This window comes from Phacochoerus africanus, chromosome 1, assembly GCF_016906955.1.
Source record: "Phacochoerus africanus isolate WHEZ1 chromosome 1, ROS_Pafr_v1, whole genome shotgun sequence".
NCBI lineage: Eukaryota > Metazoa > Chordata > Mammalia > Artiodactyla > Suidae > Phacochoerus > Phacochoerus africanus.
In genome coordinates this window covers 129,671,822-129,687,539 of record NC_062544.1, presented here as the reverse complement: position 1 = coordinate 129,687,539, position 15,718 = coordinate 129,671,822, and positions in this window count along the sequence as shown.

Below are 15,718 nucleotides of genomic sequence, written 5' to 3'. Positions count from 1 at the left end.
TGACACATTAATCATGCAAAAAGGATCCAATAGTATTGTTGCAAGATTATGGGTCAGTCAAAAGTATGAGGACAGATGACCAAACGCATCTTATCTCAGATAAATCTGGTGGCTAAAAGTTCTAGAGTGATAATGGAGTAGAATAAAGTGGTAAGTTATCTAAATGAAAACAACAATAATTTAAAGCAGGACCAGTGGCTATTAAGATTTGATGACTGAAGAGATGGGAAGAGAGGGATGGGTAAAGCTGATCACAGGGAAGACAGGAACAAGTAAAGCAACAAAACACAAAGTCAAGCCACAAGTTCAGGAAGCAAACTAGAGTTTAAACTGGTTCTCTGCCTAACTGCCCTGTGAGCTCGAACAACTAAACCCATCTCTTCCAGTTCCCATCTTCTCCCGAGTATAAAGGAGAAGTTACAGTATTTATTTTAATTGCCTATTTAGTTGCTTAAATGAGATCTTGTCTTCAAAGCTTTCACACAGCCCCAGCCTATAGCAATTGCTCAATAAAATGCCACTGTTATTTTTGCTTCTCTTAAATAACTGAGTGCTAGAATGATTTAAATTTGGGGGTGTTGCCCCTTCTTCATCTGTTAAGTAACGAAGTTTGACTAGATAATAATCTATCATTTTCCCTTTAGTAGTGAAATTCTAAGGATAATATAAGCATAAAGAGCACAGTTGTAAAACTGAAAGGGTAATTAGGTAAAAGGATATAGAAAGACAAAAATGTTAGATGCTTCTGTAACTGTCTTTTATTAATAATCACTCCCATATAAGATATGAAGTCCTACTGTACCATAGATCATCTAGGAATATAATAATCTGTGAGTTTTCTTCAAGAAAAATTTATAATAAAAGAAAAGCTAATATATATTGCTATGACTATCACTGTTCTGTTGAATGCATACTAACTCATTAGATCCTTAAAAAGCTCATATATATATATGAGCTAATATATATTGCTATGACTATCACTGTTCTGTTGAATGCATACTAACTCATTAGATCCTTAAAAAGCTCATATATATATATATATACACACACACACACACACACACACACATTGGAAAAGTAGTATGTGTGCATTTAAAGAGTATATATAATCTCCCTAAAATAACACCCCAATATATACTACATATCATATTATATCTGGCAGAGGGGGAGGGAGTGGGATGGACTGGGAATCTGGGGTTAATAGATGCAAACTATTGCCTTTGGAATGGATTAGCAATGAGATCCTATTGTATAGCACTGGGAACTATATCTAGTCACTTATGATAAAGCATGATAATGTGAGAATAAAGAATGTATATATAGGAAATGGGATTAAGATGGTGGAATAGAAGTACTGGAGCTCAACTTCTCTCCTAAAAACAACAAAATTCACAAATAAAGGCTGAGTAATCTTCAACCAAATGGACTGGAAACCTTAAAAAATATATCCTATTCCAGAAAACAAAGAGGAGGACACATTAAGAGGTAGGAGGGGTGATTGCACAATATAAACAACCCCATACCTCCCAGGTGGGAAGCCCCACAGACTGGAAACTAACTAGTTCATAGAGATTCACCTACAGGAGTGAGAGTTCTGAGCCCCACATCAAACTCCCAGGTGTGGGGATCTGGCACTGGGAGAAAGAGTCCCTGGAGCATCTGGAATTGAAGGCCAGTGGGGCTTGTGCACAGGAGCTCCATGGGACTGGGGGAAATGGAGACCCCATTCTTAAAAGGTCCACATAGACTTTCATGTTCACTGGGTCCCAGGGCAAAGCAAAGTCTTCATGGGAATCTGGATCAAACCTGACTGCAGTTCTTGGAGGACATCCTGGGAAAACAGGAGTGAATGTGGCTTGTTGTGAGGGACGGACATTGGAAGCAAAGCTCTGGGGAATATTCACCAGCATGCCTTTCTCTAGAGGTGGCCATTTTGGGAAATCTGGCCCCACCCATTAGTCAGTGCTAAGAAGCCCCAGGGCAAACAACAAACTAGGTAGGATCACAGCCCCACCCCTCAGTAAACAGGCTGCCCAAAGACCCACCAGGCACACAGCTGCCTCTAATCCCATACAGAGACTAAGCCCCACCCACCAGAAGGATAAGAATCAGCTCTACTACCAGTGGGCAGGCATCAGTCCCTCCCATCAGGAAGCCTACAGCAAGCCCCTGTACTAAATTCAGCCACAAGGAGGGCAGACGCCAGAAGTAAGAGAGGCTACAACTCTATTACCTTTAAAAAGGTCAGCACACCAAAAACCTATAAAAATGAAAAGACAGAGAACTATAACTCAGATAAGGAAGAAAGGAAAAACCCCTGAAAATCAGCTAAGCGAGGAGGAGATTCTCAGCCTACAGGAAAAAGACTTTAGACTGTTGATGCTGAAGATGATGCAAGACATTGGAAATAAACTGGAGGCACAGATGGATAACTTATAGGAAACACTGAGCAAAGAGATATAAGATATAAAACTTAAACAGAATAGTTGTAAAATACAATAACTGAAATAAAAAACTCACTAGAAGAAGCTAACAGCAGAATAAAGGAGGTGGAAGAATGAATAAGCAAGGTGGAGGACAGATTAGTAGAAATTAAGGATGTGGAACAGAAAAGAGAGAGAAGATTGAAAACAAATGAAGAAAGTCTGAGAGAACTCTGGGACAATGTGAAACACACCAACATCTGTGTTATAGGGGTGCCAGAAGGAGGAGAGAGAGAGAGAAGGGGACAGAAAAAAATATTCCAAGATATAATAGCCGAAACCTTCCCTAACATGGGAAAGGAACCACTCACTCAAATCCAGGAAGCACAATGAGTATTTTATTTATAAAATAAACCCAAGGAGGAACACCCCGAGACACATATTAATCAAACGGACCAAAATTAAAGACAAAGAGAAAATCTTGAAAGCAGCTAGGGAAAAGAAACAAATAACATAAGGTTATCAGCAGATTTTTCAGCAGAAACTCTGTAGGCCAGAAGAGAGTGGGATGATATACTTAACGTGATGAAAGGGAAAAAAACCTCCAACCAAGATTACTTTACCCAGCAAGGCTCTCATTCAGATTTGAAGGAGAAATCAAAACCTTCACAGATAAGTAAAAGCTAAGAGAATTGAGCAACACTAAACCAGCCTTACAACAAATACTAAAGGAACTTTTCTAGGCAGAAAAGGAAAGGCAGCAACAGGAAACAAAAATACCACAAATAACAAGGCTCACCAGTGAAGGTATATATACAGTTAAGATATGAAATAATCCATGCAAAATTATGCCACCAAAATCAGAAATCCTGAGAGGAGGTGGGTACAAATGCTGGATACTGGAGATGAACTTGCAATTAAGAGACCAATAACTTAAAACAATCTCATATACATATAGACTCATATCAAAACATCAGAATAACTGCAAACCAAAAATCTACAATTGATGCACAAACAAATAAGAAAAATCAACTCAAATATAACACTAAAGATAGTCATCAAACCAAAAGAGGAGAGAATAAGAGAAGGAGGGAAGAAAAAAGAGCAACAAAAACAAATCCAAAGCAATTAATAAAATGGCAATAAGAACATACATATCAATAATTACCTTAAATGTGGATGGACTAAATGCCCCAACCAAAAGACATAGACTGGCTGAATGGATACAAAAACAAGACCCATATATATGCTGTCTTCAAGAGACCCACTTCACTTCTAGGGACACATACATATTGAAAGTGAGAGGATGGAAGAAAATATTTCACACAAACGGGGATCAAAAGAAAGCTGGAGTATCAATACTCACATCGAACAAAATAGACTTTAAAATGAAGAATATTTTAAGGGACAAAGAAGGTCATTACATAATGATCAAAGGATCAATCCAAGAAGAAGATAGAACAATTTTAAATATCTACGCACCCAACATAAGTTCACCACAATATATACGGCAACTGCTAACAACCTTAAAAGGACAAAATGACAATAACACAATCATAGTGGAGGACTTTAACACCCCACTTACAGCAATGGACAGATCATTCAGCAGAAAATCAATAAGGAAACACAGGCCCTGAATGATGCATTAAACCAGATGGACTTAATAGCTAATTATAGGACATTCCATCCAAAAGCAATAGAATACACATTTTTCTCAAGTGCACATGGAACATTCTCTAAGATTGATCACATCCTGGGCTACAAATCCAACCTCACTAACTTTAAGAAAATTGAAATTATATCAAGCATCTTTTCTGACCACAGTGCTATATGACTGGAAATCACAAGAAAAAAACTGCAAAAAACAAAAACATGTGGAGACTAAACAACATGCTGCTAGACAAACAATGGATCACTGAAGAAATCAAAGAGGACCTTAAAAAATACCTAGAAGCAAATGACAACAAAGATACGACACTCCAAAACCTATGGGATGCAGCAAAAGCCATTCTAAGAGGAAAGTTTATAGCAACACAAGCCCACCTCAGGAAACAAGAAAAAGCTCAAATAAACAAGCTAACTTGACATCTAAAGTAGCTCGAGAGCGAAGAACAGACAAGATGTAAACTTAGTAGACAGAGAGAAATCATAAAGATCAGAACTGAAATCAAAGAAATAGAAATGAAGAAAACCATAGAAAAAATCAATAAAACCAAAAGCTGGTTTTTTGAACAGATCCACAAAATTGATAAACCCCTAGCCAGACTTATCAAGAAAAAAAGAGAGAGGACTCAACTCAATAAAATTAGAAATGAAAAAGGAGACATAACAATAGACATCACAGAAATACAAAGGATCATAAGAGACTACTACATTCAACTATACGCCAATGAAATGGAAAGCCTAGAATAAATGGACAAATTCTTAGAAAGAATCTTCCAAGACTAAACCAAGATGAAATAGAAAAGATGAATGGACCAATCATAAGAACTGAAATTTAAACTGCAATTAAAAACCTTCCAACAAACAAAAGTCCAGGACCAGATGGCTTCACAAGCAAAATCTATCAAACATTTAGAGAAGAGATAACACCTCTCCTTCTGAAACTATTTCAAAAAATTGCAGAGGAAGGGATATTCCCAAACTCATTCTATGAGGCCACCATCACCCTGATACCAAAACCAGACAAAGATACCACAAAAAAAAGAAAACTACATGCCAGTTTCACTGATGAACATCGATGCAAAAATCTTCAACCAAATACTAGCAATCTGCATCCAACAATACATTCAAAGGATTGTACATCATGATCAAGTGGGATTTATCCCAGGGATGTAAGTGTTCTTCAATATCTACAAATCTATCAGCATAATATACCACATTAAAAAACTGATGAATAAAAACATAAAATACTCTCAATAGACACAGAAAAAGCCTTTGACAAAATCCAACACACATTTCTGATAAAAAAAAAAACCTTCAGAAAGTGGGCATAGAGGGAACCTACCTCAACATGATAAAGGCCATATGTGACAAACCCAGAGCGAACATCATTCTCAATGGTGAAAAGCTGAAAGAATTCCCACTGAGATCAGGAACAAGACAAGGATGTCTGCTCTTGCTGCTACTCTCCAACAAGGTTTTGGAAGTCCTAGCCATGGCAATCAGAGAAGAAAAAGAGATAAAAGGAATCCAAATTGGAAAGGAAGAAGTAAAACTATCACTATTTGCAGATGACATGATACTATACCTAGAGAATCCTAAAGACTACCAGAAAACAGTTAGAGCTCATCCATGAATTTGGCAAAGTTGCAGGATACAAAATTAATACACAGAAATTGATGGCATTTCTATACACAAACAATGAAAGATCAGAAAGAGAAATTATAGAAGCAATCCTGTTTACCATCACACCAAAGGAATAAAATACCTAGGAGTAAACCTACCCAAAGAGACAAAAGACCTGTACTCTGAAAACTATAAGACACTGATGAAAGAAATCAAAGATGACACAAATAGATGGAAAGATATACCATGCTCTTGGGTTGGAAGAGTTAATATTATCAAAATGACTATACTACCCAAGGCAATCTACAGATTCAATGCAATCCCTATCAAATTACCAAGGACATTTTTCGCAGAACTCAAACAAAATATTTTAAAGTTTGTTTGGAAGCACAAAAGACCCAGAATAGCCAAAGACATCCTGAAAAAGAAAAATGGAGCTGGAGGAAACAGGCTCCCAGACTTAAAGTTATACTACAAAGCAACAGTCATCAAAACCATATGGTACTGGCACAAAGACAGAAATATAGATCAGTGAAACAGGATAGAAAGCCCAGAATTCAACTCACACACCTACAGCCAACTCATCTATGACAAAGGAGGCAAGGATATACAATGGAGAAAGGACAGCTTGTTCAATAAGTGGTGCTGAGAAAACTGGACAGCCACATGGAAAAGAATGAAATTATAACACTCCCTAACACCATGCACAAAAATAAACTCAAAATGGATTCAAGACCTAGATATAAGACCAGACACTATCAAACTCTTAGAGGAAAACATAGGCCAAACACTCTCTGACATAAATGACAGCAACATCTTCTCAGATCCACCTCTTAGAGTAATGTCAGTAAAACCAAAAATAAACAAATGGGATCTAATCAAACTTCAAAGTTTCTGCACAGCAAAGGAAACCCTAAAAAAAAAAAAAGACAACCCACACAATGGGAGAAAATCTTTGCAAGTGAATCAACTGACAAGGGATTCATCTGTAAAATTTACAAACACCTTCTGCATCTCCATACCAAAAAAACAAACAACCCCATCCAAAAATGGGCAGAAGATCTAAACAGTCAGTTCTCCAAAGAAGACACACATATGGCCAAAACACACATGAAAAAGTGTTCAACATCACTCATTATTAGAGAGATGCACATCAAAAACATGATGAGATACCACCTTACACCAGCCTGAATGGCCATCATCCAAAAGTCTACAAACAATAAGTGCTAGAGAGGGTGTGGAGAAAAAGGAACTCTGTCACACCATTGGTGGGATTGTAAATTGGTGCAACCACTGTGGAAAACAGTAAGGAGATTCCTCAGAAAACTACACATAGAACTACCATTTGATCCAGCAGTCCCACTCCTGGGCATCTATCCAGAGAAAACCACCACTCGCAAATACACATGTACTCTGATGTTCATTGCAGCACTATTTACAATAGCCAAAACATGGAAACAACCTAAATGTCCATCAACAGAGGAGTGGATCCAGAAAATGTGGTACATATACACAATGGAATATTACTCAGCCATTAAAATGAACAAAATACTGGCATTTTTAGCAACATGGATGGACCTAGAAATTATCATGCTAAGTCAGCCATACAATGAGACACCAACATCAAATGCTTTCACAGACATGTGGAATCTGAAAAAAGGACAGACCAAACTTCTTTGCAGAACAGATACTGACTCACAGACATTGAAAAACTTATGGTCTCCAAAGGAGACAGTTTCGGTGGTGGGGGGATGTGTTGGGGTTGTGGGATGGAAATCCTATAAAATTGAATTGTGATGATCATTGTACAACTACAAATGTAATAAATTCATTGAGTAATAAAAAACAAAACGGGGAAAAAAAGGAATGTATATATATATGTGTATGTGTGTGTGACTGGATTACTGTGTTGTACAGTAGAAAATTGACAGAACATTGTAAACTAGCTATAATGGAAAAAATAAAAAATCATTAAAAATAATGTATATTTGTAAATAGTTGATATAAAACTAACATAAATATACATGTATATATAGAGAGAGACACAGAAAAGGTATATATAAATATCTGTATTTTTTAATTCAGGCAGAACTTTCCCCAATGTATTTATTTAGTAAAATTTTGCATTATTAATTTTTTATCATTCTCCTTTATCATTAAGTTCTAATCTTGCAGGATAAAATTGATTTGTGATCTAACCCTCTCTACCTTTATACTTAAAAAAAAAACTGGACTTTTAGGATGCATATGAAATTCTCATTAGAAAAATCATTTCAATATCTAGGATGGTTTTAATAATTTTTTTCTTTTTACAGCTGCATCTGTCATACATGGAAGTTCCCAGGCTAGGGGTCTAATCGGAGCTGCAGCTCAAGGCTACACCACATCTTGCAGCAACACTGGATCTTTAACCCAATGAGCAAAGCCAGGAATCAAACCCACAACCTCACAGATAAAACATCTGGTCTTTATCTGCTGAGCCACAATGGGAACTCCTTAATAAATTTTTAAGTAGCATAGCAGGGTCTTCATAAATGTGTAGATTGGCAAATATAGGAAATAATAGATGACTATGTTAACATGAGGCTTAAGTACTAGCATAAAAGATTCAATTACTTTAAAGGTGAAATCAGGAGTTCCCGTCGTGGCGCAGTGGTTAACGAATCCGACTAGGAACCATGAGGTTGCGGGTTCGGTCCCTGCCCTTGCTCAGTGGGTTAACAATCTGGCGTTGCAGTGAGCTGTGGTGTAGGTTGCAGACGTGGCTCGGACCCCGCGTTGCTGTGGCTCTGGCGTAGGCCGGTGGCTACAGCTCCGATTAGACCCCTAGCCTGGGAACCTCCATATGCCGCGGAAGCGGCCCAAAGAAATAGCAAAAAAGACAAAAAAAAAGTGAAATCAAGTTAGGTAAAGAATGAAAATCAGGAAACTATGCCCAAGAAAAGTGACAACACTTGAGCAGTTTTGTCTAATAAAAATACAGTGCAAAATATACATAAGAGCCATGTGTATTATTTTACATTTTCTTGTAGCCACATTAAAAGCATTTTTAAAAACAAGTGAAATTAATCTTAATATGTTAAACACCTTACATTTAAGAGTTTAATTACAATACGTAGTATTAAAAATTACTCATGAGTTATGTTTTTTTTCTTGTCCTAAATATGTGAAGCCCAGTGTGTTTTTGATACAGCATATCTTAATTCAGACAATCAACATTTTAAGCGCTCAGCAATTAAATAAAACTAGAGATAATACAGTTGGACAATACAGGTTTAGGTCTGTCTAAATTGTGGCTTATGTCTAAGGTATAACAATAGGTTAATTACAAAAATCGTACATTTAATTCAATATTGGGATTCCAGAATTGTCTTAATAAGGTCTCTCAAGTTTACACAGAAATCACTGCCAGTGGAAGTTCCTGTTGTGGCTCAGTGGAAACGAACCCGACTAGTATCTGTGAGGATGCTGGTTCAATCCCTGGACTCACTCAGTGGGCTAAGGATCCAGTATTGCCCTGAGCTGTAGTGCAGGTTGCAGATGTGGGTTATATCCTGCATTGTTGTGGCTGTGGTGTAGGCCAATGGCTGTAGCTCTGACTCAACACCTAACCTAGGAACTTCCACATGCCACACCTGCGGCCCTAAAAAAAAAAAAAAAAGATTTAAATAAATCACTGATGGTTACAGATGATAGAGTTCAAAACAAGTACTGAGATTACAAGAGGAAGGAGAAAGAATACTAGACAGAGTCAGAGGGTCTAGAATCAAGTCTTGGCTTGATTAAGTCATTTGAACTACAGAGAGCTCATTTTTCTCATCTCTATATTGGGGGATATTACATATTCTATGTACTTCTTGGCACTGATTTGAGGATGAGATGAAATAATTTAAGTGAATTTGCAGGGAATGCGATATAAAGAATGGCCACAATGATTGTTCTTGAGAAAATGGCGATGACTAATTTTTGGTAATGAGGGTGGTAATGATGTCAGCATTCTTGTTCCTTTTTAAACTAAAATTTATATTAAATAATTCTTCCATATGAAAACAATGCTAAAAGACCTTAAGTCATTAAATTATAAAAATTGTTAAAAGTAGAATAGTCAAGCAGTTACATAATTACTGAATTTGCTTATAGTTGTTATTATTTATTTTATTTATTAACCAAATTAGATCTTTAGTTCTAAAAATATGTCAGGAGACAAATGAAGTAAGCATAAAGAACATAACAGGAATAGTGATTTATATTTCCAGGAGTTGAATGAAATGGAGGCGTATTATAGGCAAGGGAAAAGTCATTTTGACTATATTATCACTATAATAAGTCACTATATCAACATTCTGTGCCAATGAAACAGGTAAACAAGATGGACATTATATTTTACTAAGGAGCAGGAAATTTTAATAAGAAATGGTTTAATTAATTAATTATTGTCAGCTGGATTGCTAACACTTCGTTTATTCTGGACAGGTTTATCACAATCATCAATTCCTCTTCTAAGTAAAAGTACATGATTGTATTTTAGAAAGTAGATGAAGAATTTTAGGAAAAGCATACAGGTAAAGATATAAATTGTAATTAGCCTTCACTTTTGTTGAGAGAAATGTCAGACAAAGCATGAGAGAAGAGTCTGGATTAACTCACACTTTTGTAGAAGTTTTTTTTTTTTTTTAACTTTTATGTCTATTAGTCAAGGTAAAGCAGAGAATACATACTCCTGATTTGAAAAACAGACATTAATATAGCTTAAGGTTCTATATCAAACAATAAAGACCAGGTAAAGAATTATTTATCCAAGGACAAAATACATCCTTTGGTTGAGTTTAGTTAAAGGAATTTTGTTCTCAAATGAAATATTTTGCTGAAACTAATATGTAAAGCAAACCAAAGTGATATCTTATTAATGTACATTAATTTTAAATTCAAATTTATATTTTCTTATTAGTGTCCATCATTAAGAAGGCAATTCTGATCAATTAAAACATTTAGAATTAAAGGTTTTTTACAGGGTGACATTTTATTATTTTTATTTTTATCTTTTTCCATTATAGCTGGTTTACAGTGTTCCGTCAATTTTCTACGGTACAGCATGGTGACCCAGTTAAACATATGTGTATACATTCTTTTTTCTCAGATTATGTTCCATCATAAGTGACCAGACATAGTTCCCAGTGCTACACAGCAGGATCTCATTGTTAATCCATTCCAAAGGCAATAGTTTGCATCTGTTAACCCCAAACACTCCATCCATCCCACTCCCTCCCCCTCCCCCTTAGCAACCACAAGTCTGTTCTCCAAGTCCATGATTTTCTTTTCTGTAGAAAGGTTCATTTGTGCCATATATTAGATTCCAGATATAAGTGATGTCATATGGTATTTGTCTTTTCTCTTTCTGACTTAGTTCACTCAGTATGAGAGTCTCTAGTTCCATCCATGTTACTGCAAATGGCATTATTTTGTTTTTTTATGGCTGTGCAGTATTCCATTGTATATATATACCAAGACACCATCAAACTTCTGGAAGAGAACATAGGCAAAACATTCTCTGACATCAGTCTTACAAATGTTATCTCAGGTCAGTCTCCCAAAACAACAGAAATAAAAGCAAAAATAAACCAATGGGACCTAGTTTAAGATTATTATCAATCTTGGGTTCTCATTTTCTGTATTTATACCTTTATATATGAATAGTTATAAATATTAGGATAGACAATTTGAAATGCCTGATATTGACCTAATATAACCAGCAAATATGACAATATCATGTAGTTCAAGGTAACAGGAGTAATTGTGTATGTTTTACTAAAGTACTTCCATCTGTGATTTTTCCATTTTCTTTAAAGAATCTAGAAACTTGAAATATGATGAAATTTGTTTTAAAGTTTAGTCATTAAAAATATCAAGAATTTGCTTACATGTACTATCCTAAAGGTAAAAGTCATATAGCTACAACTTAGTAGGTGTTTTATTGAAGGCTCTGACTCTCACTAAAAGATACTATAAAGGATTATTTCAAGCAGAAGTAAGATTATGTCACATGGAAAGGCTGAGCCACAAGAAGAAATGTGATAAAAGATACTGGCAGATATGTGGGTAAATAAAAAAATCACTAACACTATAAAAGATCATAATATTGTCTAATTTGGGATGAATTAAAACTGAAATAGTAGATAATGGAAATATTCAAGTTGAGAGCAGATGACTGAAATAACATGCTATGAGGTCTTGTGCTGCAGTGTGATAAAAATATTCATTAAATTCAGGTGTCATTAAGATAATCAGGCATGTTATAACAGCTTGTGTAATTACTAAAATGATAGACATACAACGTAGAACCTCCAAACTAATAAAGTGATAAAGTAGAATGAGGGGAAAATCTAGCATCAATTTAAAATGAGAAGAAATTAAAGGGACAAAAAAGCAAGATCTACAGCACATAAGATGACAACGATAAATGCATATATATTAGAAACCATATGAATGTATATAGGCTAAACTCTCTAGCAAACTCTCTGGTCTAGTTATACAAAATTTTCATACTGAATTTTAAAAATTATGCAGCTCTCTGTTATTTCCAGGAGGTGCTTCTAAGTTTAAAGATACAGAGGAATTGCAAGACAAGGGCTCTGTCAGGTAAATAATAAAATAAAATGGTGTAGAAATAATAATACTAGACAAAATAGGAGTTCCTGTCTTGGTGCAGTGGAAGTGAATCCAACTAGGAACAATGAGGTTGAGTGTTTGACCCCTGGCCTCACTCAGTGGGTTAAGGATCCAGCGTTGCCACGAGCTGTGGTGCAGTTTGCAGATGTGGCTCGAATCCTGCATTGCTGTGGCTGTGGCATAGGCCAGCAGCTGTAGCTCCAATAGGACCCCTAACCTGGGAATCTCCATTTTCCCTGGGTGCAACACTAAAAGAAAGCAATAATAATAATAATAATAGACAAAATAGATTTTAAGACAAAAATAATTCAAACAAATAATAGATTAATACTACGCATAATAGCAATTTAATTCACTAGGAAGGTACACAATTCTAAACTAGCATAAAAATAGGCAAATTTACCATCAGAGTGAAGGATGATGTACCTTTTGTACAAGCAGAAAAAGACTTACTTTGGATATAGAAATTTTAAATAACACAATTAGCAAGGTTGGTCAGATATACCTAATATCTACCTGGTCTTCTTAAATTCCTGTACCTTCTTTCCAGAGGAAGTGAGAAAACCTATAGCTCCCTGTTTCCTTGAATGCATCTAGTCTTCTTCATACATAGACTCCAGGAGAAGTGTGGAAATGATGGAGTCAGTCCTCAGCAAGCATCACAAGGATACCCCTTGCTGGTTTCCTTTTGAACAAAGGAGTGCATAGCACCCCAATTCCATGGTAAGTCCAATTCCACATTCTAGTTTGCTTTAGAGAATTGCTGAGACTATCGAGAACAGGACAGTGCCTGAACATACCACATACATTCTTGTCACTACACTGTGTGCTGTTCTGCCCTTAGAACTATGCCAAAGAAACATCAAAGGCATTTCATTGAGCTTGTTCTCACCTGCCTGGTTTTAAGTGACCAGACAAGTGCACTTCTGAATTTTAATCCAATGCCACTGTGCAGAGTTAAATAATCCCTGATCATGAACATGTTCTCAAGGTTTTCAAACACTGCCTATGCACAGAAATAGGGCATATATGTCAGAGGGTGGTGGTGGTATTTCAAAGTCTGCACAAAAAGAGTTGATGAACCTGGAATTTCAATGTGTTCAAAACTGGTTCTCAGGTATTATGAGAGTGTATGTTGGGTTTTGTTAAATTTTTAGGTAGTTAAAAGTATGATGGAAGATAGTATCAAGAAAAAAGAATGTATGGCTGTATTGCTTTGCTGTAGTGGAAATTGAAGGTTGTAAAAAAAATTAAAAAATACGAAAATAAAAATCAGAATTAAATATACTAAGAACCACTGAAGCACCCACAGCAGAGCACAGTTAAGAAAATAAGCAGAGTTCCCTCTGTGGCTCAGTAGAAATGAACCCAACTAGTATCCATGGGGCAAGTTCAATTCCTGGGCCCACTCAATGGGTTAAGGATCTGGTATTCCTGTGAGCTATGGTATAGGTCACAGATGCAGCTCGGATCTGGAGTTGCTGTGGGTGAAGTTTAGGCCAGCAGCTGTAGCTCCAATTTGACCCCTGGCCTGGGAACTTCCATATGGCCCTAAAAAGAAAAAAAAAAAGAAAGAAAGAAAACCACTAATGATACTGAAGATTGCCACAGAGATACTTAGACACACAGGAAAAGCAAAATATGCTTATATTGGGTACTTCCTACTAATGAGTTCATTTCAGCCATCATATGTTTTTTCATCATGCCAGTCAATGTAGGGTCATATCCCTGCCAGCAAGTATATAATCCAAGGACATGCACAACCAACCAACACACACACACACAAAAACACACCATGCATGACTAAATGTGGTTTGGTACTATGCATAGTAAAAGTTTCTTCTGAAATTGGTTCACTGATTAGTTTAGTAATTTAATACTTTTAAAGTTCCTACCAAGTGTTAGGCACCATAGTAGACAGTGGAGATGAAATGCTGGTTAAGACAGTTAAGATTCCTGCTCTCATGGGGCTTACACCCTAACTCAGGAGACAGTTCAAATCAAGAAAAGAGTGAATGAATGAAATAGCTTCAAAGACTGTCAAATTCCTTGAAGAAAATAAAAATATCATATGCTGGATGCAGTTTTGCGACTTTAGCCCTATTGTCTCAGATATTTCTTTGTTGTGGCGGCTGTGCTGTGTACTGTAAATGTTTAGTAGCATCCCTGGCCTCTACTCTCTAGACCAGTTATCACAACCAGCAAGATCTTCAGATGCTGCCAAATATCACTTGGGGGGCAAATTCCTCCCCAGTTGAGAACCATTGTGCAAGAGTGACTGGAATGAGTTTTTTTGGTCTGCTTTGTGGGATTTTTTTTTCTTTTTACAGCTGCACCTGTGGCATATTAAAGTTTCCAGGCTAGGGGTTGACTGGGAGTTGCAGCTAGGGCCTATGCTACAGCCATAGCAACGCCAGATCAAAGCAACATCTGCAACCTATGCCACAGCTTGAGGCAATGCCAGATCCTTAGCCCACTGAGTAAGGACAGGAATCAAACCTGCACTATATCAAGTTCTTAACCTGCTGAGCCACAACAGGAACTCCTGTAGGTTTTTCTTTTTTAAAAATTGGAGGATCAGGAAAGACCTGTTTAAGGGGGAAAATGAAACCAGCCAGGATATATTTTGGATGAAATTTTTCCAGGCAGAGCTGAACAGCAAGTACTAAAGCAATAATGTGGTAAATGAACTTGAAGTCCTAAAGGAATAGACAGAGGGTGGTTTGATTAAAGCATGATATCAGGGAGGGAGACAAGAACAGACAGCGCCTTGCAAGCCATGGTAGAGAGCTTAGATTTGTGTGTGTGTGTGTGATAGGAAGCTTAGGGGGTAGAGAGAATTTCAGATTAACTGAGAATAAAGAAATGTTTCTAGCTAGACCTTTAAAGGTGGAAAGGCCTCGATTTTTACAGGCTAGAGTGAAAGACAGATTTATTCCAAGTATTGTTGAAGAATCAGAGAGGAGGGAACCTGGCTGGGTGGAGCAAGGGATGTGCAGAAATAGAATTTCAGAATTGTCAAAACTGTAGACTCTAATGCAGGAAGAAGAGACTTTTGAGGCTATTCCAACCACCACTGGATGACAACTCAGAAGAATACTCTCAAGGAGAATGTTCTACACAACATATTGATACCAGCTATGAACTGTGGGACCCACTGCATGTGCTCAGCCCCAAACGTGCCCCTTTAGAGAAGGAGAACCCAAAGCCAAGTGTAGTTTGAACTGCATAAAAGAACCCAGAAACCAACAATCCCAGTATAGGCAACCGACAGCACAAAGTTGTCAATGGCTTGATTCCAATACATTCTTCTTAAAGAGGTTTACTAAGGCAACACTCTC